The sequence below is a fragment of the Oncorhynchus kisutch genome, unplaced genomic scaffold (genome assembly GCF_002021735.2).
Source record: "Oncorhynchus kisutch isolate 150728-3 unplaced genomic scaffold, Okis_V2 scaffold1100, whole genome shotgun sequence".
Lineage (NCBI taxonomy): Eukaryota > Metazoa > Chordata > Actinopteri > Salmoniformes > Salmonidae > Oncorhynchus > Oncorhynchus kisutch.
The window spans coordinates 31,971-56,331 of record NW_022263045.1 but is presented as its reverse complement, the minus strand read 5'-3'; the positions used below and the strand labels follow the sequence as shown (position 1 = coordinate 56,331).

The window sequence follows — 24,361 nt, the reverse complement described above, 5'->3', positions numbered from 1 at the left end:
TCTCTTTTGTGATGTGATTTTGCTAGACAGAGATGTGGGTTAAATTAATGAGACTGGTTTGATTGAAATAGGTGTGGGTGTTCACATCTGCAAAATATATGTCTCTCATGGGTGCTGTGGCTTAGTTGGTTAAAGTGCCTGTCTAGTAAACAGGAGATCCTGAGTTCAAATCTCAGCAGTACCATTTCAAGCATTTTATTGTACACATTGGAGGAGAAGGTCAGAGTGGAGGGCACTCAGGTTTTCTCACCAATCGGTTTAGAGAATTAGAGATGATGTGAGGAGGATGCAATTGAGATATTCCAATGTCACGGAAAAAGGGCACTTTTTGAATGTGTAAAGCTCGACTGTTTCTTCACTTTATTCATTATCGAGAACAATATGAAAAGTGTTTAGCCAGCTTGTGCACATCACTTTCCCAGCCTATGTAGGCTTTACAAATCCACCTCTTGTAGCCAGCCGTGATCGTATAGTGGTTAGTACTCTGCGTTGTGGCCGCAGCAACCCCGGTTCGAATCCGGGTCACGGCACTGCAATGAAATTTCAGAAGGGTTCTTTTTTGAACAGGTTAAGATTTACTCTGAAAGCTTAGAAACTCAGCAACTCTGCCTTTTGACAAAGTTCCCCAGCATATCGCAGGTTAATTACTTACACGAACTGATTCATCTGCTGTTTCAGAGGTTTTTACCATTTTTAAGCTCGAGAGCCAAATGAGAAATGCAGTGTCCTCGAACGACCAACATTATGAAGAAATAGTGTATGATTCTGAATGTTTACTCATATCTCACGACCCATCTATGACATGTTAATAACTGCTTTGGGTCCCAAATCATAGTTTAAGAATCCATGTCAGAGGTTCTTGAGTTTATTCATCTCGAGACCCAAATGAAAAATGTACTGTCCTCGATTGACCAATATTAGTAAAAGACATCTCTTTTGTGATGTGATTTTGCTAGACAGAGATGTGGGTTAAATTAATGAGACTGGTTTGATTGAAATAGGTGTGGGTGTTCACATCTGCAAAATATATGTCTCTAATGGGTGCTGTGGCTTAGTTGGTTAAAGTGCCTGTCTAGTAAACAGGAGATCCTGAGTTCAAATCTCAGCAGTACCATTTCAAGCATTTTAGTGTACACATTGGAGGAGAAGGTCAGAGTGGAGGGCACTCAGGTTTTCTCACCAATCGGTTTAGAGAATTAGAGATGATGTGAGGAGGATGCAATTGAGATATTCCAATGTCACGGAAAAAGGGCACTTTTTGAATGTGTAAAGCTCGACTGTTTCTTCACTTTATTCATTATCGAGAACAATATGAAAAGTGTTTAGCCAGCTTGTGCACATCACTTTCCCAGCCTATGTAGGCTTTACAAATCCACCTCTTGTAGCCAGCCGTGATCGTATAGTGGTTAGTACTCTGCGTTGTGGCTGCAGCAACCCCGGTTCGAATCCGGGTCACGGCACTGCAATGAAATTTCAGAAGGGTTCTTTTTTGAACAGGTTAAGATTTACTCTGAAAGCTTAGAAACTCAGCAACTCTGCCTTTTGACAAAGTTCCCCAGCATATCGCAGGTTAATTACTTACACGAACTGATTCATCTGCTGTTTCAGAGGTTTTTACCATTTTTAAGCTCGAGAGCCAAATGAGAAATGCAGTGTCCTCGAACGACCAACATTATGAAGAAATAGTGTATGATTCTGAATGTTTACTCATATCTCACGACCCATCTATGACATGTTAATAACTGCTTTGGGTCCCAAATCATAGTTTAAGAATCCATGTCAGAGGTTCTTGAGTTTATTCATCTCGAGACCCAAATGAAAAATGTACTGTCCTCGATTGACCAATATTAGTAAAAGACATCTCTTTTGTGATGTGATTTTGCTAGACAGAGATGTGGGTTAAATTAATGAGACTGGTTTGATTGAAATAGGTGTGGGTGTTCACATCTGCAAAATATATGTCTCTAATGGGTGCTGTGGCTTAGTTGGTTAAAGTGCCTGTCTAGTAAACAGGAGATCCTGAGTTCAAATCTCAGCAGTACCATTTCAAGCATTTTAGTGTACACATTGGAGGAGAAGGTCAGAGTGGAGGGCACTCAGGTTTTCTCACCAATCGGTTTAGAGAATTAGAGATGATGTGAGGAGGATGCAATTGAGATATTCCAATGTCACGGAAAAAGGTCACTTTTTGAATGTGTAAAGCTCGACTGTTTCTTCACTTTATTCATTATCGAGAACAATATGAAAAGTGTTTAGCCAGCTTGTGCACATCACTTTCCCAGCCTATGTAGGCTTTACAAATCCACCTCTTGTAGCCAGCCGTGATCGTATAGTGGTTAGTACTCTGCGTTGTGGCCGCAGCAACCCCGGTTCGAATCCGGGTCACGGCACTGCAATGAAATTTCAGAAGGGTTCTTTTTTGAACAGGTTAAGATTTACTCTGAAAGCTTAGAAACTCAGCAACTCTGCCTTTTGACAAAGTTCCCCAGCATATCGCAGGTTAATTACTTACACGAACTGATTCATCTGCTGTTTCAGAGGTTTTTACCATTTTTAAGCTCGAGAGCCAAATGAGAAATGCAGTGTCCTCGAACGACCAACATTATGAAGAAATAGTGTATGATTCTGAATGTTTACTCATATCTCACGACCCATCTATGACATGTTAATAACTGCTTTGGGTCCCAAATCATAGTTTAAGAATCCATGTCAGAGGTTCTTGAGTTTATTCATCTCGAGACCCAAATGAAAAATGTACTGTCCTCGATTGACCAATATTAGTAAAAGACATCTCTTTTGTGATGTGATTTTGCTAGACAGAGATGTGGGTTAAATTAATGAGACTGGTTTGATTGAAATAGGTGTGGGTGTTCACATCTGCAAAATATATGTCTCTCATGGGTGCTGTGGCTTAGTTGGTTAAAGTGCCTGTCTAGTAAACAGGAGATCCTGAGTTCAAATCTCAGCAGTACCATTTCAAGCATTTTAGTGTACACATTGGAGGAGAAGGTCAGAGTGGAGGGCACTCAGGTTTTCTCACCAATCGGTTTAGAGAATTAGAGATGATGTGAGGAGGATGCAATTGAGATATTCCAATGTCACGGAAAAAGGTCACTTTTTGAATGTGTAAAGCTCGACTGTTTCTTCACTTTATTCATTATCGAGAACAATATGAAAAGTGTTTAGCCAGCTTGTGCACATCACTTTCCCAGCCTATGTAGGCTTTACAAATCCACCTCTTGTAGCCAGCCGTGATCGTATAGTGGTTAGTACTCTGCGTTGTGGCTGCAGCAACCCCGGTTCGAATCCGGGTCACGGCACTGCAATGAAATTTCAGAAGGGTTCTTTTTTGAACAGGTTAAGATTTACTCTGAAAGCTTAGAAACTCAGCAACTCTGCCTTTTGACAAAGTTCCCCAGCATATCGCAGGTTAATTACTTACACGAACTGATTCATCTGCTGTTTCAGAGGTTTTTACCATTTTTAAGCTCGAGAGCCAAATGAGAAATGCAGTGTCCTCGAACGACCAACATTATGAAGAAATAGTGTATGATTCTGAATGTTTACTCATATCTCACGACCCATCTATGACATGTTAATAACTGCTTTGGGTCCCAAATCATAGTTTAAGAATCCATGTCAGAGGTTCTTGAGTTTATTCATCTCGAGACCCAAATGAAAAATGTACTGTCCTCGATTGACCAATATTAGTAAAAGACATCTCTTTTGTGATGTGATTTTGCTAGACAGAGATGTGGGTTAAATTAATGAGACTGGTTTGATTGAAATAGGTGTGGGTGTTCACATCTGCAAAATATATGTCTCTCATGGGTGCTGTGGCTTAGTTGGTTAAAGTGCCTGTCTAGTAAACAGGAGATCCTGAGTTCAAATCTCAGCAGTACCATTTCAAGCATTTTAGTGTACACATTGGAGGAGAAGGTCAGAGTGGAGGGCACTCAGGTTTTCTCACCAATCGGTTTAGAGAATTAGAGATGATGTGAGGAGGATGCAATTGAGATATTCCAATGTCACGGAAAAAGGGCACTTTTTGAATGTGTAAAGCTCGACTGTTTCTTCACTTTATTCATTATCGAGAACAATATGAAAAGTGTTTAGCCAGCTTGTGCACATCACTTTCCCAGCCTATGTAGGCTTTACAAATCCACCTCTTGTAGCCAGCCGTGATCGTATAGTGGTTAGTACTCTGCGTTGTGGCCGCAGCAACCCCGGTTCGAATCCGGGTCACGGCACTGCAATGAAATTTCAGAAGGGTTCTTTTTTGAACAGGTTAAGATTTACTCTGAAAGCTTAGAAACTCAGCAACTCTGCCTTTTGACAAAGTTCCCCAGCATATCGCAGGTTAATTACTTACACGAACTGATTCATCTGCTGTTTCAGAGGTTTTTACCATTTTTAAGCTCGAGAGCCAAATGAGAAATGCAGTGTCCTCGAACGACCAACATTATGAAGAAATAGTGTATGATTCTGAATGTTTACTCATATCTCACGACCCATCTATGACATGTTAATAACTGCTTTGGGTCCCAAATCATAGTTTAAGAATCCATGTCAGAGGTTCTTGAGTTTATTCATCTCGAGACCCAAATGAAAAATGTACTGTCCTCGATTGACCAATATTAGTAAAAGACATCTCTTTTGTGATGTGATTTTGCTAGACAGAGATGTGGGTTAAATTAATGAGACTGGTTTGATTGAAATAGGTGTGGGTGTTCACATCTGCAAAATATATGTCTCTCATGGGTGCTGTGGCTTAGTTGGTTAAAGTGCCTGTCTAGTAAACAGGAGATCCTGAGTTCAAATCTCAGCAGTACCATTTCAAGCATTTTAGTGTACACATTGGAGGAGAAGGTCAGAGTGGAGGGCACTCAGGTTTTCTCACCAATCGGTTTAGAGAATTAGAGATGATGTGAGGAGGATGCAATTGAGATATTCCAATGTCACGGAAAAAGGTCACTTTTTGAATGTGTAAAGCTCGACTGTTTCTTCACTTTATTCATTATCGAGAACAATATGAAAAGTGTTTAGCCAGCTTGTGCACATCACTTTCCCAGCCTATGTAGGCTTTACAAATCCACCTCTTGTAGCCAGCCGTGATCGTATAGTGGTTAGTACTCTGCGTTGTGGCCGCAGCAACCCCGGTTCGAATCCGGGTCACGGCACTGCAATGAAATTTCAGAAGGGTTCTTTTTTGAACAGGTTAAGATTTACTCTGAAAGCTTAGAAACTCAGCAACTCTGCCTTTTGACAAAGTTCCCCAGCATATCGCAGGTTAATTACTTACACGAACTGATTCATCTGCTGTTTCAGAGGTTTTTACCATTTTTAAGCTCGAGGGCCAAATGAGAAATGCAGTGTCCTCGAACGACCAACATTATGAAGAAATAGTGTATGATTCTGAATGTTTACTCATATCTCACGACCCATCTATGACATGTTAATAACTGCTTTGGGTCCCAAATCATAGTTTAAGAATCCATGTCAGAGGTTCTTGAGTTTATTCATCTCGAGACCCAAATGAAAAATGTACTGTCCTCGATTGACCAATATTAGTAAAAGACATCTCTTTTGTGATGTGATTTTGCTAGACAGAGATGTGGGTTAAATTAATGAGACTGGTTTGATTGAAATAGGTGTGGGTGTTCACATCTGCAAAATATATGTCTCTCATGGGTGCTGTGGCTTAGTTGGTTAAAGTGCCTGTCTAGTAAACAGGAGATCCTGAGTTCAAATCTCAGCAGTACCATTTCAAGCATTTTAGTGTACACATTGGAGGAGAAGGTCAGAGTGGAGGGCACTCAGGTTTTCTCACCAATCGGTTTAGAGAATTAGAGATGATGTGAGGAGGATGCAATTGAGATATTCCAATGTCACGGAAAAAGGGCACTTTTTGAATGTGTAAAGCTCGACTGTTTCTTCACTTTATTCATTATCGAGAACAATATGAAAAGTGTTTAGCCAGCTTGTGCACATCACTTTCCCAGCCTATGTAGGCTTTACAAATCCACCTCTTGTAGCCAGCCGTGATCGTATAGTGGTTAGTACTCTGCGTTGTGGCCGCAGCAACCCCGGTTCGAATCCGGGTCACGGCACTGCAATGAAATTTCAGAAGGGTTCTTTTTTGAACAGGTTAAGATTTACTCTGAAAGCTTAGAAACTCAGCAACTCTGCCTTTTGACAAAGTTCCCCAGCATATCGCAGGTTAATTACTTACACGAACTGATTCATCTGCTGTTTCAGAGGTTTTTACCATTTTTAAGCTCGAGGGCCAAATGAGAAATGCAGTGTCCTCGAACGACCAACATTATGAAGAAATAGTGTATGATTCTGAATGTTTACTCATATCTCACGACCCATCTATGACATGTTAATAACTGCTTTGGGTCCCAAATCATAGTTTAAGAATCCATGTCAGAGGTTCTTGAGTTTATTCATCTCGAGACCCAAATGAAAAATGTACTGTCCTCGATTGACCAATATTAGTAAAAGACATCTCTTTTGTGATGTGATTTTGCTAGACAGAGATGTGGGTTAAATTAATGAGACTGGTTTGATTGAAATAGGTGTGGGTGTTCACATCTGCAAAATATATGTCTCTCATGGGTGCTGTGGCTTAGTTGGTTAAAGTGCCTGTCTAGTAAACAGGAGATCCTGAGTTCAAATCTCAGCAGTACCATTTCAAGCATTTTAGTGTACACATTGGAGGAGAAGGTCAGAGTGGAGGGCACTCAGGTTTTCTCACCAATCGGTTTAGAGAATTAGAGATGATGTGAGGAGGATGCAATTGAGATATTCCAATGTCACGGAAAAAGGGCACTTTTTGAATGTGTAAAGCTCGACTGTTTCTTCACTTTATTCATTATCGAGAACAATATGAAAAGTGTTTAGCCAGCTTGTGCACATCACTTTCCCAGCCTATGTAGGCTTTACAAATCCACCTCTTGTAGCCAGCCGTGATCGTATAGTGGTTAGTACTCTGCGTTGTGGCCGCAGCAACCCCGGTTCGAATCCGGGTCACGGCACTGCAATGAAATTTCAGAAGGGTTCTTTTTTGAACAGGTTAAGATTTACTCTGAAAGCTTAGAAACTCAGCAACTCTGCCTTTTGACAAAGTTCCCCAGCATATCGCAGGTTAATTACTTACACGAACTGATTCATCTGCTGTTTCAGAGGTTTTTACCATTTTTAAGCTCGAGGGCCAAATGAGAAATGCAGTGTCCTCGAACGACCAACATTATGAAGAAATAGTGTATGATTCTGAATGTTTACTCATATCTCACGACCCATCTATGACATGTTAATAACTGCTTTGGGTCCCAAATCATAGTTTAAGAATCCATGTCAGAGGTTCTTGAGTTTATTCATCTCGAGACCCAAATGAAAAATGTACTGTCCTCGATTGACCAATATTAGTAAAAGACATCTCTTTTGTGATGTGATTTTGCTAGACAGAGATGTGGGTTAAATTAATGAGACTGGTTTGATTGAAATAGGTGTGGGTGTTCACATCTGCAAAATATATGTCTCTCATGGGTGCTGTGGCTTAGTTGGTTAAAGTGCCTGTCTAGTAAACAGGAGATCCTGAGTTCAAATCTCAGCAGTACCATTTCAAGCATTTTAGTGTACACATTGGAGGAGAAGGTCAGAGTGGAGGGCACTCAGGTTTTCTCACCAATCGGTTTAGAGAATTAGAGATGATGTGAGGAGGATGCAATTGAGATATTCCAATGTCACGGAAAAAGGTCACTTTTTGAATGTGTAAAGCTCGACTGTTTCTTCACTTTATTCATTATCGAGAACAATATGAAAAGTGTTTAGCCAGCTTGTGCACATCACTTTCCCAGCCTATGTAGGCTTTACAAATCCACCTCTTGTAGCCAGCCGTGATCGTATAGTGGTTAGTACTCTGCGTTGTGGCCGCAGCAACCCCGGTTCGAATCCGGGTCACGGCACTGCAATGAAATTTCAGAAGGGTTCTTTTTTGAACAGGTTAAGATTTACTCTGAAAGCTTAGAAACTCAGCAACTCTGCCTTTTGACAAAGTTCCCCAGCATATCGCAGGTTAATTACTTACACAAACTGATTCATCTGCTGTTTCAGAGGTTTTTACCATTTTTAAGCTCGAGGGCCAAATGAGAAATGCAGTGTCCTCGAACGACCAACATTATGAAGAAATAGTGTATGATTCTGAATGTTTACTCATATCTCACGACCCATCTATGACATGTTAATAACTGCTTTGGGTCCCAAATCATAGTTTAAGAATCCATGTCAGAGGTTCTTGAGTTTATTCATCTCGAGACCCAAATGAAAAATGTACTGTCCTCGATTGACCAATATTAGTAAAAGACATCTCTTTTGTGATGTGATTTTGCTAGACAGAGATGTGGGTTAAATTAATGAGACTGGTTTGATTGAAATAGGTGTGGGTGTTCACATCTGCAAAATATATGTCTCTCATGGGTGCTGTGGCTTAGTTGGTTAAAGTGCCTGTCTAGTAAACAGGAGATCCTGAGTTCAAATCTCAGCAGTACCATTTCAAGCATTTTAGTGTACACATTGGAGGAGAAGGTCAGAGTGGAGGGCACTCAGGTTTTCTCACCAATCGGTTTAGAGAATTAGAGATGATGTGAGGAGGATGCAATTGAGATATTCCAATGTCACGGAAAAAGGGCACTTTTTGAATGTGTAAAGCTCGACTGTTTCTTCACTTTATTCATTATCGAGAACAATATGAAAAGTGTTTAGCCAGCTTGTGCACATCACTTTCCCAGCCTATGTAGGCTTTACAAATCCACCTCTTGTAGCCAGCCGTGATCGTATAGTGGTTAGTACTCTGCGTTGTGGCCGCAGCAACCCCGGTTCGAATCCGGGTCACGGCACTGCAATGAAATTTCAGAAGGGTTCTTTTTTGAACAGGTTAAGATTTACTCTGAAAGCTTAGAAACTCAGCAACTCTGCCTTTTGACAAAGTTCCCCAGCATATCGCAGGTTAATTACTTACACGAACTGATTCATCTGCTGTTTCAGAGGTTTTTACCATTTTTAAGCTCGAGGGCCAAATGAGAAATGCAGTGTCCTCGAACGACCAACATTATGAAGAAATAGTGTATGATTCTGAATGTTTACTCATATCTCACGACCCATCTATGACATGTTAATAACTGCTTTGGGTCCCAAATCATAGTTTAAGAATCCATGTCAGAGGTTCTTGAGTTTATTCATCTCGAGACCCAAATGAAAAATGTACTGTCCTCGATTGACCAATATTAGTAAAAGACATCTCTTTTGTGATGTGATTTTGCTAGACAGAGATGTGGGTTAAATTAATGAGACTGGTTTGATTGAAATAGGTGTGGGTGTTCACATCTGCAAAATATATGTCTCTAATGGGTGCTGTGGCTTAGTTGGTTAAAGTGCCTGTCTAGTAAACAGGAGATCCTGAGTTCAAATCTCAGCAGTACCATTTCAAGCATTTTAGTGTACACATTGGAGGAGAAGGTCAGAGTGGAGGGCACTCAGGTTTTCTCACCAATCGGTTTAGAGAATTAGAGATGATGTGAGGAGGATGCAATTGAGATATTCCAATGTCACGGAAAAAGGTCACTTTTTGAATGTGTAAAGCTCGACTGTTTCTTCACTTTATTCATTATCGAGAACAATATGAAAAGTGTTTAGCCAGCTTGTGCACATCACTTTCCCAGCCTATGTAGGCTTTACAAATCCACCTCTTGTAGCCAGCCGTGATCGTATAGTGGTTAGTACTCTGCGTTGTGGCCGCAGCAACCCCGGTTCGAATCCGGGTCACGGCACTGCAATGAAATTTCAGAAGGGTTCTTTTTTGAACAGGTTAAGATTTACTCTGAAAGCTTAGAAACTCAGCAACTCTGCCTTTTGACAAAGTTCCCCAGCATATCGCAGGTTAATTACTTACACAAACTGATTCATCTGCTGTTTCAGAGGTTTTTACCATTTTTAAGCTCGAGGGCCAAATGAGAAATGCAGTGTCCTCGAACGACCAACATTATGAAGAAATAGTGTATGATTCTGAATGTTTACTCATATCTCACGACCCATCTATGACATGTTAATAACTGCTTTGGGTCCCAAATCATAGTTTAAGAATCCATGTCAGAGGTTCTTGAGTTTATTCATCTCGAGACCCAAATGAAAAATGTACTGTCCTCGATTGACCAATATTAGTAAAAGACATCTCTTTTGTGATGTGATTTTGCTAGACAGAGATGTGGGTTAAATTAATGAGACTGGTTTGATTGAAATAGGTGTGGGTGTTCACATCTGCAAAATATATGTCTCTCATGGGTGCTGTGGCTTAGTTGGTTAAAGTGCCTGTCTAGTAAACAGGAGATCCTGAGTTCAAATCTCAGCAGTACCATTTCAAGCATTTTAGTGTACACATTGGAGGAGAAGGTCAGAGTGGAGGGCACTCAGGTTTTCTCACCAATCGGTTTAGAGAATTAGAGATGATGTGAGGAGGATGCAATTGAGATATTCCAATGTCACGGAAAAAGGTCACTTTTTGAATGTGTAAAGCTCGACTGTTTCTTCACTTTATTCATTATCGAGAACAATATGAAAAGTGTTTAGCCAGCTTGTGCACATCACTTTCCCAGCCTATGTAGGCTTTACAAATCCACCTCTTGTAGCCAGCCGTGATCGTATAGTGGTTAGTACTCTGCGTTGTGGCCGCAGCAACCCCGGTTCGAATCCGGGTCACGGCACTGCAATGAAATTTCAGAAGGGTTCTTTTTTGAACAGGTTAAGATTTACTCTGAAAGCTTAGAAACTCAGCAACTCTGCCTTTTGACAAAGTTCCCCAGCATATCGCAGGTTAATTACTTACACGAACTGATTCATCTGCTGTTTCAGAGGTTTTTACCATTTTTAAGCTCGAGGGCCAAATGAGAAATGCAGTGTCCTCGAACGACCAACATTATGAAGAAATAGTGTATGATTCTGAATGTTTACTCATATCTCACGACCCATCTATGACATGTTAATAACTGCTTTGGGTCCCAAATCATAGTTTAAGAATCCATGTCAGAGGTTCTTGAGTTTATTCATCTCGAGACCCAAATGAAAAATGTACTGTCCTCGATTGACCAATATTAGTAAAAGACATCTCTTTTGTGATGTGATTTTGCTAGACAGAGATGTGGGTTAAATTAATGAGACTGGTTTGATTGAAATAGGTGTGGGTGTTCACATCTGCAAAATATATGTCTCTCATGGGTGCTGTGGCTTAGTTGGTTAAAGTGCCTGTCTAGTAAACAGGAGATCCTGAGTTCAAATCTCAGCAGTACCATTTCAAGCATTTTAGTGTACACATTGGAGGAGAAGGTCAGAGTGGAGGGCACTCAGGTTTTCTCACCAATCGGTTTAGAGAATTAGAGATGATGTGAGGAGGATGCAATTGAGATATTCCAATGTCACGGAAAAAGGTCACTTTTTGAATGTGTAAAGCTCGACTGTTTCTTCACTTTATTCATTATCGAGAACAATATGAAAAGTGTTTAGCCAGCTTGTGCACATCACTTTCCCAGCCTATGTAGGCTTTACAAATCCACCTCTTGTAGCCAGCCGTGATCGTATAGTGGTTAGTACTCTGCGTTGTGGCCGCAGCAACCCCGGTTCGAATCCGGGTCACGGCACTGCAATGAAATTTCAGAAGGGTTCTTTTTTGAACAGGTTAAGATTTACTCTGAAAGCTTAGAAACTCAGCAACTCTGCCTTTTGACAAAGTTCCCCAGCATATCGCAGGTTAATTACTTACACGAACTGATTCATCTGCTGTTTCAGAGGTTTTTACCATTTTTAAGCTCGAGGGCCAAATGAGAAATGCAGTGTCCTCGAACGACCAACATTATGAAGAAATAGTGTATGATTCTGAATGTTTACTCATATCTCACGACCCATCTATGACATGTTAATAACTGCTTTGGGTCCCAAATCATAGTTTAAGAATCCATGTCAGAGGTTCTTGAGTTTATTCATCTCGAGACCCAAATGAAAAATGTACTGTCCTCGATTGACCAATATTAGTAAAAGACATCTCTTTTGTGATGTGATTTTGCTAGACAGAGATGTGGGTTAAATTAATGAGACTGGTTTGATTGAAATAGGTGTGGGTGTTCACATCTGCAAAATATATGTCTCTCATGGGTGCTGTGGCTTAGTTGGTTAAAGTGCCTGTCTAGTAAACAGGAGATCCTGAGTTCAAATCTCAGCAGTACCATTTCAAGCATTTTAGTGTACACATTGGAGGAGAAGGTCAGAGTGGAGGGCACTCAGGTTTTCTCACCAATCGGTTTAGAGAATTAGAGATGATGTGAGGAGGATGCAATTGAGATATTCCAATGTCACGGAAAAAGGGCACTTTTTGAATGTGTAAAGCTCGACTGTTTCTTCACTTTATTCATTATCGAGAACAATATGAAAAGTGTTTAGCCAGCTTGTGCACATCACTTTCCCAGCCTATGTAGGCTTTACAAATCCACCTCTTGTAGCCAGCCGTGATCGTATAGTGGTTAGTACTCTGCGTTGTGGCCGCAGCAACCCCGGTTCGAATCCGGGTCACGGCAATGCAATGAAATTTCAGAAGGGTTCTTTTTTGAACAGGTTAAGATTTACTCTGAAAGCTTAGAAACTCAGCAACTCTGCCTTTTGACAAAGTTCCCCAGCATATCGCAGGTTAATTACTTACACGAACTGATTCATCTGCTGTTTCAGAGGTTTTTACCATTTTTAAGCTCGAGGGCCAAATGAGAAATGCAGTGTCCTCGAACGACCAACATTATGAAGAAATAGTGTATGATTCTGAATGTTTACTCATATCTCACGACCCATCTATGACATGTTAATAACTGCTTTGGGTCCCAAATCATAGTTTAAGAATCCATGTCAGAGGTTCTTGAGTTTATTCATCTCGAGACCCAAATGAAAAATGTACTGTCCTCGATTGACCAATATTAGTAAAAGACATCTCTTTTGTGATGTGATTTTGCTAGACAGAGATGTGGGTTAAATTAATGAGACTGGTTTGATTGAAATAGGTGTGGGTGTTCACATCTGCAAAATATATGTCTCTCATGGGTGCTGTGGCTTAGTTGGTTAAAGTGCCTGTCTAGTAAACAGGAGATCCTGAGTTCAAATCTCAGCAGTACCATTTCAAGCATTTTAGTGTACACATTGGAGGAGAAGGTCAGAGTGGAGGGCACTCAGGTTTTCTCACCAATCGGTTTAGAGAATTAGAGATGATGTGAGGAGGATGCAATTGAGATATTCCAATGTCACGGAAAAAGGTCACTTTTTGAATGTGTAAAGCTCGACTGTTTCTTCACTTTATTCATTATCGAGAACAATATGAAAAGTGTTTAGCCAGCTTGTGCACATCACTTTCCCAGCCTATGTAGGCTTTACAAATCCACCTCTTGTAGCCAGCCGTGATCGTATAGTGGTTAGTACTCTGCGTTGTGGCCGCAGCAACCCCGGTTCGAATCCGGGTCACGGCACTGCAATGAAATTTCAGAAGGGTTCTTTTTTGAACAGGTTAAGATTTACTCTGAAAGCTTAGAAACTCAGCAACTCTGCCTTTTGACAAAGTTCCCCAGCATATCGCAGGTTAATTACTTACACGAACTGATTCATCTGCTGTTTCAGAGGTTTTTACCATTTTTAAGCTCGAGGGCCAAATGAGAAATGCAGTGTCCTCGAACGACCAACATTATGAAGAAATAGTGTATGATTCTGAATGTTTACTCATATCTCACGACCCATCTATGACATGTTAATAACTGCTTTGGGTCCCAAATCATAGTTTAAGAATCCATGTCAGAGGTTCTTGAGTTTATTCATCTCGAGACCCAAATGAAAAATGTACTGTCCTCGATTGACCAATATTAGTAAAAGACATCTCTTTTGTGATGTGATTTTGCTAGACAGAGATGTGGGTTAAATTAATGAGACTGGTTTGATTGAAATAGGTGTGGGTGTTCACATCTGCAAAATATATGTCTCTAATGGGTGCTGTGGCTTAGTTGGTTAAAGTGCCTGTCTAGTAAACAGGAGATCCTGAGTTCAAATCTCAGCAGTACCATTTCAAGCATTTTAGTGTACACATTGGAGGAGAAGGTCAGAGTGGAGGGCACTCAGGTTTTCTCACCAATCGGTTTAGAGAATTAGAGATGATGTGAGGAGGATGCAATTGAGATATTCCAATGTCACGGAAAAAGGTCACTTTTTGAATGTGTAAAGCTCGACTGTTTCTTCACTTTATTCATTATCGAGAACAATATGAAAAGTGTTTAGCCAGCTTGTGCACATCACTTTCCCAGCCTATGTAGGCTTTACAAATCCACCTCTTGTAGCCAGCCGTGATCGTATAGTGGTTAGTACTCTGCGTTGTGGCCGCAGCAACCCCGGTTCGAATCCGGGTCACGGCAATGCAATGAAATTTCAGAAGGGTTCTTTTTTGAACAGGTTAAGATTTACTCTGAAAGCTTAGAAACTCAGCAACTCTGCCTTTTGACAAAGTTCCCCAGCATATCGCAGGTTAATTACTTACACAAACTGATTCATCTGCTGTTTCAGAGGTTTTTACCATTTTTAAGCTCGAGGGCCAAATGAGAAATGCAGTGTCCTCGAACGACCAACATTATGAAGAAATAGTGTATGATTCTGAATGTTTACTCATATCTCACGACCCATCTATGACATGTTAATAACTGCTTTGGGTCCCAAATCATAGTTTAAGAATCCATGTCAGAGGTTCTTGAGTTTATTCATCTCGAGACCCAAATGAAAAATGTACTGTCCTCGATTGACCAATATTAGTAAAAGACATCTCTTTTGTGATGTGATTTTGCTAGACAGAGATGTGGGTTAAATTAATGAGACTGGTTTGATTGAAATAGGTGTGGGTGTTCACATCTGCAAAATATATGTCTCTAATGGGTGCTGTGGCTTAGTTGGTTAAAGTGCCTGTCTAGTAAACAGGAGATCCTGAGTTCAAATCTCAGCAGTACCATTTCAAGCATTTTAGTGTACACATTGGAGGAGAAGGTCAGAGTGGAGGGCACTCAGGTTTTCTCACCAATCGGTTTAGAGAATTAGAGATGATGTGAGGAGGATGCAATTGAGATATTCCAATGTCACGGAAAAAGGTCACTTTTTGAATGTGTAAAGCTCGACTGTTTCTTCACTTTATTCATTATCGAGAACAATATGAAAAGTGTTTAGCCAGCTTGTGCACATCACTTTCCCAGCCTATGTAGGCTTTACAAATCCACCTCTTGTAGCCAGCCGTGATCGTATAGTGGTTAGTACTCTGCGTTGTGGCCGCAGCAACCCCGGTTCGAATCCGGGTCACGGCAATGCAATGAAATTTCAGAAGGGTTCTTTTTTGAACAGGTTAAGATTTACTCTGAAAGCTTAGAAACTCAGCAACTCTGCCTTTTGACAAAGTTCCCCAGCATATCGCAGGTTAATTACTTACACGAACTGATTCATCTGCTGTTTCAGAGGTTTTTACCATTTTTAAGCTCGAGGGCCAAATGAGAAATGCAGTGTCCTCGAACGACCAACATTATGAAGAAATAGTGTATGATTCTGAATGTTTACTCATATCTCACGACCCATCTATGACATGTTAATAACTGCTTTGGGTCCCAAATCATAGTTTAAGAATCCATGTCAGAGGTTCTTGAGTTTATTCATCTCGAGACCCAAATGAAAAATGTACTGTCCTCGATTGACCAATATTAGTAAAAGACATCTCTTTTGTGATGTGATTTTGCTAGACAGAGATGTGGGTTAAATTAATGAGACTGGTTTGATTGAAATAGGTGTGGGTGTTCACATCTGCAAAATATATGTCTCTCATGGGTGCTGTGGCTTAGTTGGTTAAAGTGCCTGTCTAGTAAACAGGAGATCCTGAGTTCAAATCTCAGCAGTACCATTTCAAGCATTTTAGTGTACACATTGGAGGAGAAGGTCAGAGTGGAGGGCACTCAGGTTTTCTCACCAATCGGTTTAGAGAATTAGAGATGATGTGAGGAGGATGCAATTGAGATATTCCAATGTCACGGAAAAAGGTCACTTTTTGAATGTGTAAAGCTCGACTGTTTCTTCACTTTATTCATTATCGAGAACAATATGAAAAGTGTTTAGCCAGCTTGTGCACATCACTTTCCCAGCCTATGTAGGCTTTACAAATCCACCTCTTGTAGCCAGCCGTGATCGTATAGTGGTTAGTACTCTGCGTTGTGGCCGCAGCAACCCCGGTTCGAATCCGGGTCACGGCAATGCAATGAAATTTCAGAAGGGTTCTTTTTTGAACAGGTTAAGATTTACTCTGAAAGCTTAGAAACTCAGCAACTCTGCCTTTTGACAAAGTTCCCCAGCATATCGCAGGTTAATTACTTACACAAACTGATTCATCTGCTGTTTCAGAGGTTTTTACCATTTTTAAGCTCGAGGGCCAAATGAGAAATGCAGTGTCCTCGAACGACCAACATTATGAAGAAATAGTGTATGATTCTGAATGTTTACTCATATCTCACGACCCATCTATGACATGTTAATAACTGCTTTGGGTCCCAAATCATAGTTTAAGAATCCATGTCAGAGGTTCTTGAGTTTATTCATCTCGAGACCCAAATGAAAAATGTACTGTCCTCGATTGACCAATATTAGTAAAAGACATCTCTTTTGTGATGTGATTTTGCTAGACAGAGATGTGGGTTAAATTAATGAGACTGGTTTGATTGAAATAGGTGTGGGTGTTCACATCTGCAAAATATATGTCTCTAATGGGTGCTGTGGCTTAGTTGGTTAAAGTGCCTGTCTAGTAAACAGGAGATCCTGAGTTCAAATCTCAGCAGTACCATTTCAAGCATTTTAGTGTACACATTGGAGGAGAAGGTCAGAGTGGAGGGCACTCAGGTTTTCTCACCAATCGGTTTAGAGAATTAGAGATGATGTGAGGAGGATGCAATTGAGATATTCCAATGTCACGGAAAAAGGGCACTTTTTGAATGTGTAAAGCTCGACTGTTTCTTCACTTTATTCATTATCGAGAACAATATGAAAAGTGTTTAGCCAGCTTGTGCACATCACTTTCCCAGCCTATGTAGGCTTTACAAATCCACCTCTTGTAGCCAGCCGTGATCGTATAGTGGTTAGTACTCTGCGTTGTGGCCGCAGCAACCCTGGTTCGAATCCGGGTCACGGCACTGCAATGAAATTTCAGAAGGGTTCTTTTTTGAACAGGTTAAGATTTACTCTGAAAGCTTAGAAACTCAGCAACTCTGCCTTTTGACAAAGTTCCCCAGCATATCGCAGGTTAATTACTTACACAAACTGATTCATCTGCTGTTTCAGAGGTTTTTACCATTTTTAAGCTCGAGGGCCAAATGAGAAATGCAGTGTCCTCGAACGACCAACATTATGAAGAAATAGTGTATGATTCTGAATGTTTACTCATATCTCACGACCCATCTATGACATGTTAATAACTGCTTTGGGTCCCAAATCATAGTTTAAGAATCCATGTCAGAGGTTCTTGAGTTTATTCATCTCGAGACCCAAATGAAAAATGTACTGTCCTCGATTGACCAATATTAGTAAAAGACATCTCTTTTGTGATGTGATTTTGCTAGACAGAGATGTGGGTTAAATTAATGAGACTGGTTTGATTGAAATAGGTGTGGGTGTTCACATCTGCAAAATATATGTCTCTAATGGGTGCTGTGGCTTAGTTGGTTAAAGTGCCTGTCTAGTAAACAGGAGATCCTGAGTTCAAATCTCAGCAGTACCATTTCAAGCATTTTAGTGTACACATTGGAGGAGAAGGTCAGAGTGGAGGGCACTCAGGTTTTCTCACCAATCGGTTTAGAGAATTAGAGATGATGTGAGGAGGATGCAATTGAGATATTCCAATGTCACGGAAAAAGGTCACTTTTTGAATGTGTAAAGCTCGACTGTTTCTTCACTTTATTCATTATCGAGAACAATATGAAAAGTGTTTAGCCAGCTTGTGCACATCACTTTCCCAGCCTATGTAGGCTTTACAAATCCACCTCTTGTAGCCAGCCGTGATCGTATAGTGGTTAGTACTCTGCGTTGTGGCCGCAGCAACCCCGGTTCGAATCCGGGTCACGGCAATGCAATGAAATTTCAGAAGGGTTCTTTTTTGAACAGGTTAAGATTTACTCTGAAAGCTTAGAAACTCAGCAACTCTGCCTTTTGACAAAGTTCCCCAGCATATCGCAGGTTAATTACTTACACAAACTGATTAATCTGCTGTTTCAGAGGTTTTTACCATTTTTAAGCTCGAGGGCCAAATGAGAAATGCAGTGTCCTCGAACGACCAACATTATGAAGAAATAGTGTATGATTCTGAATGTTTACTCATATCTCACGACCCATCTATGACATGTTAATAACTGCTTTGGGTCCCAAATCATAGTTTAAGAATCCATGTCAGAGGTTCTTGAGTTTATTCATCTCGAGACCCAAATGAAAAATGTACTGTCCTCGATTGACCAATATTAGTAAAAGACATCTCTTTTGTGATGTGATTTTGCTAGACAGAGATGTGGGTTAAATTAATGAGACTGGTTTGATTGAAATAGGTGTGGGTGTTCACATCTGCAAAATATATGTCTCTAATGGGTGCTGTGGCTTAGTTGGTTAAAGTGCCTGTCTAGTAAACAGGAGATCCTGAGTTCAAATCTCAGCAGTACCATTTCAAGCATTTTAGTGTACACATTGGAGGAGAAGGTCAGAGTGGAGGGCACTCAGGTTTTCTCACCAATCGGTTTAGAGAATTAGAGATGATGTGAGGAGGATGCAATTGAGATATTCCAATGTCACGGAAAAAGGTCACTTTTTGAATGTGTAAAGCTCGACTGTTTCTTCACTTTATTCATTATCGAGAACAATATGAAAAGTGTTTAGCCAGCTTGTGCACATCACTTTCCCAGCCTATGTAGGCTTTACAAATCCACCTCTTGTAGCCAGCCGTGATCGTATAGTGGTTAGTACTCTGCGTTGTGGCCGCAGCAACCCCGGTTCGAATCCGGGTCACGGCACTGCAATGAAATTTCAGAAGGGTTCTTTTTTGAACAGGTTAAGATTTACTCTGAAAGCTTAGAAACTCAGCAACTCTGCCTTTTGACAAAGTTCCCCAGCATATCGCAGGTTAATTACTTACACGAACTGATTAATCTGCTGTTTCAGAGGTTTTTACCATTTTTAAGCTCGAGGGCCAAATGAGAAATGCAGTGTCCTCGAACGACCAACATTATGAAGAAATAGTGTATGATTCTGAATGTTTACTCATATCTCACGACCCATCTATGACATGTTAATAACTGCTTTGGGTCCCAAATCATAGTTTAAGAATCCATGTCAGAGGTTCTTGAGTTTATTCATCTCGAGACCCAAATGAAAAATGTACTGTCCTCGATTGACCAATATTAGTAAAAGACATCTCTTTTGTGATGTGATTTTGCTAGACAGAGATGTGGGTTAAATTAATGAGACTGGTTTGATTGAAATAGGTGTGGGTGTTCACATCTGCAAAATATATGTCTCTCATGGGTGCTGTGGCTTAGTTGGTTAAAGTGCCTGTCTAGTAAACAGGAGATCCTGAGTTCAAATCTCAGCAGTACCATTTCAAGCATTTTAGTGTACACATTGGAGGAGAAGGTCAGAGTGGAGGGCACTCAGGTTTTCTCACCAATCGGTTTAGAGAATTAGAGATGATGTGAGGAGGATGCAATTGAGATATTCCAATGTCACGGAAAAAGGTCACTTTTTGAATGTGTAAAGCTCGACTGTTTCTTCACTTTATTCATTATCGAGAACAATATGAAAAGTGTTTAGCCAGCTTGTGCACATCACTTTCCCAGCCTATGTAGGCTTTACAAATCCACCTCTTGTAGCCAGCCGTGATCGTATAGTGGTTAGTACTCTGCGTTGTGGCCGCAGCAACCCCGGTTCGAATCCGGGTCACGGCACTGCAATGAAATTTCAGAAGGGTTCTTTTTTGAACAGGTTAAGATTTACTCTGAAAGCTTAGAAACTCAGCAACTCTGCCTTTTGACAAAGTTCCCCAGCATATCGCAGGTTAATTACTTACACAAACTGATTAATCTGCTGTTTCAGAGGTTTTTACCATTTTTAAGCTCTGAGGGCCAAATGAGAAATGCAGTGTCCTCGAACGACCAACATTATGAAGAAATAGTGTATGATTCTGAATGTTTACTCATATCTCACGACCCATCTATGACATGTTAATAACTGCTTTGGGTCCCAAATCATAGTTTAAGAATCCATGTCAGAGGTTCTTGAGTTTATTCATCTCGAGACCCAAATGAAAAATGTACTGTCCTCGATTGACCAATATTAGTAAAAGACATCTCTTTTGTGATGTGATTTTGCTAGACAGAGATGTGGGTTAAATTAATGAGACTGGTTTGATTGAAATAGGTGTGGGTGTTCACATCTGCAAAATATATGTCTCTAATGGGTGCTGTGGCTTAGTTGGTTAAAGTGCCTGTCTAGTAAACAGGAGATCCTGAGTTCAAATCTCAGCAGTACCATTTCAAGCATTTTAGTGTACACATTGGAGGAGAAGGTCAGAGTGGAGGGCACTCAGGTTTTCTCACCAATCGGTTTAGAGAATTAGAGATGATGTGAGGAGGATGCAATTGAGATATTCCAATGTCACGGAAAAAGGTCACTTTTTGAATGTGTAAAGCTCGACTGTTTCTTCACTTTATTCATTATCGAGAACAATATGAAAAGTGTTTAGCCAGCTTGTGCACATCACTTTCCCAGCCTATGTAGGCTTTACAAATCCACCTCTTGTAGCCAGCCGTGATCGTATAGTGGTTAGTACTCTGCGTTGTGGCCGCAGCAACCCCGGTTCGAATCCGGGTCACGGCACTGCAATGAAATTTCAGAAGGGTTCTTTTTTGAACAGGTTAAGATTTACTCTGAAAGCTTAGAAACTCAGCAACTCTGCCTTTTGACAAAGTTCCCCAGCATATCGCAGGTTAATTACTTACACAAACTGATTAATCTGCTGTTTCAGAGGTTTTTACCATTTTTAAGCTCGAGGGCCAAATGAGAAATGCAGTGTCCTCGAACGACCAACATTATGAAGAAATAGTGTATGATTCTGAATGTTTACTCATATCTCACGACCCATCTATGACATGTTAATAACTGCTTTGGGTCCCAAATCATAGTTTAAGAATCCATGTCAGAGGTTCTTGAGTTTATTCATCTCGAGACCCAAATGAAAAATGTACTGTCCTCGATTGACCAATATTAGTAAAAGACATCTCTTTTGTGATGTGATTTTGCTAGACAGAGATGTGGGTTAAATTAATGAGACTGGTTTGATTGAAATAGGTGTGGGTGTTCACATCTGCAAAATATATGTCTCTCATGGGTGCTGTGGCTTAGTTGGTTAAAGTGCCTGTCTAGTAAACAGGAGATCCTGAGTTCAAATCTCAGCAGTACCATTTCAAGCATTTTAGTGTACACATTGGAGGAGAAGGTCAGAGTGGAGGGCACTCAGGTTTTCTCACCAATCGGTTTAGAGAATTAGAGATGATGTGAGGAGGATGCAATTGAGATATTCCAATGTCACGGAAAAAGGTCACTTTTTGAATGTGTAAAGCTCGACTGTTTCTTCACTTTATTCATTATCGAGAACAATATGAAAAGTGTTTAGCCAGCTTGTGCACATCACTTTCCCAGCCTATGTAGGCTTTACAAATCCACCTCTTGTAGCCAGCCGTGATCGTATAGTGGTTAGTACTCTGCGTTGTGGCCGCAGCAACCCCGGTTCGAATCCGGGTCACGGCAATGCAATGAAATTTCAGAAGGGTTCTTTTTTGAACAGGTTAAGATTTACTCTGAAAGCTTAGAAACTCAGCAACTCTGCCTTTTGACAAAGTTCCCCAGCATATCGCAGGTTAATTACTTACACAAACTGATTAATCTCCTGTTTCAGAGGTTTTTACCATTTTTAAGCTTGAGGGCCAAATGAGAAATGCAGTGTCCTCGAACGACCAACATTATGAAGAAATAGTGTATGATTCTGAATGTTTACTCATATCTCACGACCCATCTATGACATGTTAAGAACTGCTTTTGGTCCCAAATCATAGTTTAAGAATCCATGTCAGAGGTTCTTGAGTTTATTCATCTCGAGACCCAAATGAAAAATGTACTGTCCTCGATTGACCAATATTAGTAAAAGACATCTCTTTTGTGATGTGATTTTGCTAGACAGAGATGTGGGTTAAATTAATGAGACTGGTTTGATTGAAATAGGTGTGGGTGTTCACATCTGCAAAATATATGTCTCTCATGGGTGCTGTGGCTTAGTTGGTTAAAGTGCCTGTCTAGTAAACAGGAGATCCTGAGTTCAAATCTCAGCAGTACCATTTCAAGCATTTTAGTGTACACATTGGAGGAGAAGGTCAGAGTGGAGGGCACTCAGGTTTCTCACCAATCGGTTTAGAGAATTAGAGATGATGTGAGGAGGATGCAATTGAGATATTCCAATGTCACGGAAAAAGGTCACTTTTTGAATGTGTAAAGCTCGACTGTTTCTTCACTTTATTCATTATCGAGAACAATATGAAAAGTGTTTAGCCAGCTTGTGCACATCACTTTCCCAGCCTATGTAGGCTTTACAAATCCACCTCTTGTAGCCAGCCGTGATCGTATAGTGGTTAGTACTCTGCGTTGTGGCCGCAGCAACCCCGGTTCGAATCCGGGTCACGGCACTGCAATGAAATTTCAGAAGGGTTCTTTTTTGAACAGGTTAAGATTTACTCTGAAAGCTTAGAAACTCAGCAACTCTGCCTTTTGACAAAGTTCCCCAGCATATCGCAGGTTAATTACTTACACAAACTGATTCATCTGCTGTTTCAGAGGTTTTTACCATTTTTAAGCTCGAGAGCCAAATGAGAAATGCAGTGTCCTCGAACGACCAACATTATGAAGAAATAGTGTATGATTCTGAATGTTTACTCATATCTCACGACCCATCTATGACATGTTAATAACTGCTTTGGGTCCCAAATCATAGTTTAAGAATCCATGTCAGAGGTTCTTGAGTTTATTCATCTCGAGACCCAAATGAAAAATGTACTGTCCTCGATTGACCAATATTAGTAAAAGACATCTCTTTTGTGATGTGATTTTGCTAGACAGAGATGTGGGTTAAATTAATGAGACTGGTTTGATTGAAATAGGTGTGGGTGTTCACATCTGCAAAATATATGTGTCTCATGGGTGCTGTGGCTTAGTTGGTTGAAGTGCCTGTCTTGTAAACAGGAGATCTAGATTTCAAATCTCAGCAGTACCTTTTCAAGCATTTTATTGTACACATTGGATGAGAAGGTCAGAGTGGAGAGCACTCAGGTTTTCTCACCAATCGGTTTAGAGAATTAGAGATGATGTGAGGAGGATGCAATTGAGATATTCCAATGTCACGGAAAAAGGTCACTTTTTGAATGTGTAAAGCTCGACTGTTTCTTCACTTTATTCATTATCGAGAACAATATGAAAAGTGTTTAGCCAGCTTGTGCACATCACTTTCCCAGCCTATGTAGGCTTTACAAATCCACCTCTTGTAGCCAACCGTGATCGTATAGTGGTTAGTACTCTGCGTTGTGGCTGCAGCAACACTGGTTCGAATCCGGGTCACGGCATTGCAATGAAATTTCAGAAGAGTTCTTTTTTGAACAGGTTAAGACTTACTCTGAAAGCTTAGAAACTCAGCAACTCTGCCTTTTGACAAAGTTCCCCAGCATATCGCAGGTTAATTACTTACATGAACTGATTCATCTGCTGTTTCAGAGGTTTTTACCATTTATGAGACTAGCTTGATTCAAATAGGTGAATATATCTATTTCATGGGTGCTGTGGCTTAGTTGGTTAAAGTTCCTATCTAGTAAACAGGAGATCCTGAGTTCAAATCTCAAGCAGTACCTTTTCAAGCATTTTATTGTACACATTGGTGGAGAAGGTCAGAGGGGAGGCAACTCAGGTTTTCTTACCAATGGGTTTAGAGACGTATTGTTTCTCATTGGCCATTGGACATAAACATTACACAACAAGTTGGAATCGTAAATTCAACAAGGAGTTGTTAGGAAGGAATCAGTGACAGTAGCTAACTGCAATTATTGCAAAGCAATCACTAGCTGCTATTCATTGGTTTGTCTGTGTGGTCACAAATCTGGATTAATTTCCAATTTTAATATGATAAACATTCAGGCATTAGTACTCTGCG

At 40.4% G+C, this 24,361-nt stretch overlaps 50 non-coding genes across 50 annotated transcripts; all 50 read left to right on the top strand.

Moving 5' to 3' along the window:
• Positions 1 to 110: 110 nt before the first annotated feature.
• trnat-agu (transfer RNA threonine (anticodon AGU)) lies at positions 111 to 184 on the top strand. Its single transcript has one exon. It is a non-coding gene; the product is annotated as a tRNA-Thr (tRNA).
• Positions 185 to 458: 274 nt separating this feature from the next.
• trnah-gug (transfer RNA histidin (anticodon GUG)) lies at positions 459 to 530 on the top strand. Its single transcript has one exon. It is a non-coding gene; the product is annotated as a tRNA-His (tRNA).
• Positions 531 to 1,040: 510 nt separating this feature from the next.
• Positions 1,041 to 1,114, top strand: trnat-agu (transfer RNA threonine (anticodon AGU)). The gene has a single exon. It is a non-coding gene; the product is annotated as a tRNA-Thr (tRNA).
• Positions 1,115 to 1,388: 274 nt separating this feature from the next.
• trnah-gug (transfer RNA histidin (anticodon GUG)) lies at positions 1,389 to 1,460 on the top strand. The gene has a single exon. It is a non-coding gene; the product is annotated as a tRNA-His (tRNA).
• Positions 1,461 to 1,970: 510 nt separating this feature from the next.
• Positions 1,971 to 2,044, top strand: trnat-agu (transfer RNA threonine (anticodon AGU)). Its single transcript has one exon. It is a non-coding gene; the product is annotated as a tRNA-Thr (tRNA).
• Positions 2,045 to 2,318: 274 nt separating this feature from the next.
• Positions 2,319 to 2,390, top strand: trnah-gug (transfer RNA histidin (anticodon GUG)). Its single transcript has one exon. It is a non-coding gene; the product is annotated as a tRNA-His (tRNA).
• Positions 2,391 to 2,900: 510 nt separating this feature from the next.
• On the top strand, positions 2,901 to 2,974 carry trnat-agu (transfer RNA threonine (anticodon AGU)). The gene has a single exon. It is a non-coding gene; the product is annotated as a tRNA-Thr (tRNA).
• A 274-nt stretch (positions 2,975 to 3,248) lies between these two features.
• On the top strand, positions 3,249 to 3,320 carry trnah-gug (transfer RNA histidin (anticodon GUG)). The gene has a single exon. It is a non-coding gene; the product is annotated as a tRNA-His (tRNA).
• A 510-nt stretch (positions 3,321 to 3,830) lies between these two features.
• On the top strand, positions 3,831 to 3,904 carry trnat-agu (transfer RNA threonine (anticodon AGU)). Its single transcript has one exon. It is a non-coding gene; the product is annotated as a tRNA-Thr (tRNA).
• Positions 3,905 to 4,178: 274 nt separating this feature from the next.
• trnah-gug (transfer RNA histidin (anticodon GUG)) lies at positions 4,179 to 4,250 on the top strand. The gene has a single exon. It is a non-coding gene; the product is annotated as a tRNA-His (tRNA).
• A 510-nt stretch (positions 4,251 to 4,760) lies between these two features.
• On the top strand, positions 4,761 to 4,834 carry trnat-agu (transfer RNA threonine (anticodon AGU)). Its single transcript has one exon. It is a non-coding gene; the product is annotated as a tRNA-Thr (tRNA).
• A 274-nt stretch (positions 4,835 to 5,108) lies between these two features.
• On the top strand, positions 5,109 to 5,180 carry trnah-gug (transfer RNA histidin (anticodon GUG)). Its single transcript has one exon. It is a non-coding gene; the product is annotated as a tRNA-His (tRNA).
• Positions 5,181 to 5,690: 510 nt separating this feature from the next.
• On the top strand, positions 5,691 to 5,764 carry trnat-agu (transfer RNA threonine (anticodon AGU)). The gene has a single exon. It is a non-coding gene; the product is annotated as a tRNA-Thr (tRNA).
• Positions 5,765 to 6,038: 274 nt separating this feature from the next.
• Positions 6,039 to 6,110, top strand: trnah-gug (transfer RNA histidin (anticodon GUG)). The gene has a single exon. It is a non-coding gene; the product is annotated as a tRNA-His (tRNA).
• A 510-nt stretch (positions 6,111 to 6,620) lies between these two features.
• On the top strand, positions 6,621 to 6,694 carry trnat-agu (transfer RNA threonine (anticodon AGU)). Its single transcript has one exon. It is a non-coding gene; the product is annotated as a tRNA-Thr (tRNA).
• A 274-nt stretch (positions 6,695 to 6,968) lies between these two features.
• On the top strand, positions 6,969 to 7,040 carry trnah-gug (transfer RNA histidin (anticodon GUG)). The gene has a single exon. It is a non-coding gene; the product is annotated as a tRNA-His (tRNA).
• A 510-nt stretch (positions 7,041 to 7,550) lies between these two features.
• trnat-agu (transfer RNA threonine (anticodon AGU)) lies at positions 7,551 to 7,624 on the top strand. Its single transcript has one exon. It is a non-coding gene; the product is annotated as a tRNA-Thr (tRNA).
• Positions 7,625 to 7,898: 274 nt separating this feature from the next.
• On the top strand, positions 7,899 to 7,970 carry trnah-gug (transfer RNA histidin (anticodon GUG)). The gene has a single exon. It is a non-coding gene; the product is annotated as a tRNA-His (tRNA).
• Positions 7,971 to 8,480: 510 nt separating this feature from the next.
• trnat-agu (transfer RNA threonine (anticodon AGU)) lies at positions 8,481 to 8,554 on the top strand. The gene has a single exon. It is a non-coding gene; the product is annotated as a tRNA-Thr (tRNA).
• A 274-nt stretch (positions 8,555 to 8,828) lies between these two features.
• On the top strand, positions 8,829 to 8,900 carry trnah-gug (transfer RNA histidin (anticodon GUG)). Its single transcript has one exon. It is a non-coding gene; the product is annotated as a tRNA-His (tRNA).
• A 510-nt stretch (positions 8,901 to 9,410) lies between these two features.
• On the top strand, positions 9,411 to 9,484 carry trnat-agu (transfer RNA threonine (anticodon AGU)). The gene has a single exon. It is a non-coding gene; the product is annotated as a tRNA-Thr (tRNA).
• Positions 9,485 to 9,758: 274 nt separating this feature from the next.
• trnah-gug (transfer RNA histidin (anticodon GUG)) lies at positions 9,759 to 9,830 on the top strand. The gene has a single exon. It is a non-coding gene; the product is annotated as a tRNA-His (tRNA).
• Positions 9,831 to 10,340: 510 nt separating this feature from the next.
• Positions 10,341 to 10,414, top strand: trnat-agu (transfer RNA threonine (anticodon AGU)). The gene has a single exon. It is a non-coding gene; the product is annotated as a tRNA-Thr (tRNA).
• A 274-nt stretch (positions 10,415 to 10,688) lies between these two features.
• On the top strand, positions 10,689 to 10,760 carry trnah-gug (transfer RNA histidin (anticodon GUG)). The gene has a single exon. It is a non-coding gene; the product is annotated as a tRNA-His (tRNA).
• A 510-nt stretch (positions 10,761 to 11,270) lies between these two features.
• trnat-agu (transfer RNA threonine (anticodon AGU)) lies at positions 11,271 to 11,344 on the top strand. Its single transcript has one exon. It is a non-coding gene; the product is annotated as a tRNA-Thr (tRNA).
• A 274-nt stretch (positions 11,345 to 11,618) lies between these two features.
• Positions 11,619 to 11,690, top strand: trnah-gug (transfer RNA histidin (anticodon GUG)). The gene has a single exon. It is a non-coding gene; the product is annotated as a tRNA-His (tRNA).
• A 510-nt stretch (positions 11,691 to 12,200) lies between these two features.
• On the top strand, positions 12,201 to 12,274 carry trnat-agu (transfer RNA threonine (anticodon AGU)). Its single transcript has one exon. It is a non-coding gene; the product is annotated as a tRNA-Thr (tRNA).
• Positions 12,275 to 12,548: 274 nt separating this feature from the next.
• trnah-gug (transfer RNA histidin (anticodon GUG)) lies at positions 12,549 to 12,620 on the top strand. Its single transcript has one exon. It is a non-coding gene; the product is annotated as a tRNA-His (tRNA).
• A 510-nt stretch (positions 12,621 to 13,130) lies between these two features.
• Positions 13,131 to 13,204, top strand: trnat-agu (transfer RNA threonine (anticodon AGU)). Its single transcript has one exon. It is a non-coding gene; the product is annotated as a tRNA-Thr (tRNA).
• Positions 13,205 to 13,478: 274 nt separating this feature from the next.
• trnah-gug (transfer RNA histidin (anticodon GUG)) lies at positions 13,479 to 13,550 on the top strand. The gene has a single exon. It is a non-coding gene; the product is annotated as a tRNA-His (tRNA).
• Positions 13,551 to 14,060: 510 nt separating this feature from the next.
• Positions 14,061 to 14,134, top strand: trnat-agu (transfer RNA threonine (anticodon AGU)). Its single transcript has one exon. It is a non-coding gene; the product is annotated as a tRNA-Thr (tRNA).
• A 274-nt stretch (positions 14,135 to 14,408) lies between these two features.
• Positions 14,409 to 14,480, top strand: trnah-gug (transfer RNA histidin (anticodon GUG)). Its single transcript has one exon. It is a non-coding gene; the product is annotated as a tRNA-His (tRNA).
• A 510-nt stretch (positions 14,481 to 14,990) lies between these two features.
• trnat-agu (transfer RNA threonine (anticodon AGU)) lies at positions 14,991 to 15,064 on the top strand. The gene has a single exon. It is a non-coding gene; the product is annotated as a tRNA-Thr (tRNA).
• A 274-nt stretch (positions 15,065 to 15,338) lies between these two features.
• On the top strand, positions 15,339 to 15,410 carry trnah-gug (transfer RNA histidin (anticodon GUG)). The gene has a single exon. It is a non-coding gene; the product is annotated as a tRNA-His (tRNA).
• A 510-nt stretch (positions 15,411 to 15,920) lies between these two features.
• trnat-agu (transfer RNA threonine (anticodon AGU)) lies at positions 15,921 to 15,994 on the top strand. Its single transcript has one exon. It is a non-coding gene; the product is annotated as a tRNA-Thr (tRNA).
• A 274-nt stretch (positions 15,995 to 16,268) lies between these two features.
• On the top strand, positions 16,269 to 16,340 carry trnah-gug (transfer RNA histidin (anticodon GUG)). The gene has a single exon. It is a non-coding gene; the product is annotated as a tRNA-His (tRNA).
• Positions 16,341 to 16,850: 510 nt separating this feature from the next.
• Positions 16,851 to 16,924, top strand: trnat-agu (transfer RNA threonine (anticodon AGU)). Its single transcript has one exon. It is a non-coding gene; the product is annotated as a tRNA-Thr (tRNA).
• A 274-nt stretch (positions 16,925 to 17,198) lies between these two features.
• On the top strand, positions 17,199 to 17,270 carry trnah-gug (transfer RNA histidin (anticodon GUG)). The gene has a single exon. It is a non-coding gene; the product is annotated as a tRNA-His (tRNA).
• A 510-nt stretch (positions 17,271 to 17,780) lies between these two features.
• On the top strand, positions 17,781 to 17,854 carry trnat-agu (transfer RNA threonine (anticodon AGU)). The gene has a single exon. It is a non-coding gene; the product is annotated as a tRNA-Thr (tRNA).
• Positions 17,855 to 18,128: 274 nt separating this feature from the next.
• On the top strand, positions 18,129 to 18,200 carry trnah-gug (transfer RNA histidin (anticodon GUG)). The gene has a single exon. It is a non-coding gene; the product is annotated as a tRNA-His (tRNA).
• Positions 18,201 to 18,710: 510 nt separating this feature from the next.
• Positions 18,711 to 18,784, top strand: trnat-agu (transfer RNA threonine (anticodon AGU)). The gene has a single exon. It is a non-coding gene; the product is annotated as a tRNA-Thr (tRNA).
• A 274-nt stretch (positions 18,785 to 19,058) lies between these two features.
• On the top strand, positions 19,059 to 19,130 carry trnah-gug (transfer RNA histidin (anticodon GUG)). The gene has a single exon. It is a non-coding gene; the product is annotated as a tRNA-His (tRNA).
• A 510-nt stretch (positions 19,131 to 19,640) lies between these two features.
• trnat-agu (transfer RNA threonine (anticodon AGU)) lies at positions 19,641 to 19,714 on the top strand. The gene has a single exon. It is a non-coding gene; the product is annotated as a tRNA-Thr (tRNA).
• Positions 19,715 to 19,988: 274 nt separating this feature from the next.
• On the top strand, positions 19,989 to 20,060 carry trnah-gug (transfer RNA histidin (anticodon GUG)). Its single transcript has one exon. It is a non-coding gene; the product is annotated as a tRNA-His (tRNA).
• A 511-nt stretch (positions 20,061 to 20,571) lies between these two features.
• On the top strand, positions 20,572 to 20,645 carry trnat-agu (transfer RNA threonine (anticodon AGU)). Its single transcript has one exon. It is a non-coding gene; the product is annotated as a tRNA-Thr (tRNA).
• A 274-nt stretch (positions 20,646 to 20,919) lies between these two features.
• trnah-gug (transfer RNA histidin (anticodon GUG)) lies at positions 20,920 to 20,991 on the top strand. Its single transcript has one exon. It is a non-coding gene; the product is annotated as a tRNA-His (tRNA).
• A 510-nt stretch (positions 20,992 to 21,501) lies between these two features.
• trnat-agu (transfer RNA threonine (anticodon AGU)) lies at positions 21,502 to 21,575 on the top strand. The gene has a single exon. It is a non-coding gene; the product is annotated as a tRNA-Thr (tRNA).
• Positions 21,576 to 21,849: 274 nt separating this feature from the next.
• Positions 21,850 to 21,921, top strand: trnah-gug (transfer RNA histidin (anticodon GUG)). The gene has a single exon. It is a non-coding gene; the product is annotated as a tRNA-His (tRNA).
• A 510-nt stretch (positions 21,922 to 22,431) lies between these two features.
• trnat-agu (transfer RNA threonine (anticodon AGU)) lies at positions 22,432 to 22,505 on the top strand. Its single transcript has one exon. It is a non-coding gene; the product is annotated as a tRNA-Thr (tRNA).
• Positions 22,506 to 22,778: 273 nt separating this feature from the next.
• Positions 22,779 to 22,850, top strand: trnah-gug (transfer RNA histidin (anticodon GUG)). The gene has a single exon. It is a non-coding gene; the product is annotated as a tRNA-His (tRNA).
• Positions 22,851 to 24,361: the final 1,511 nt, after the last annotated feature.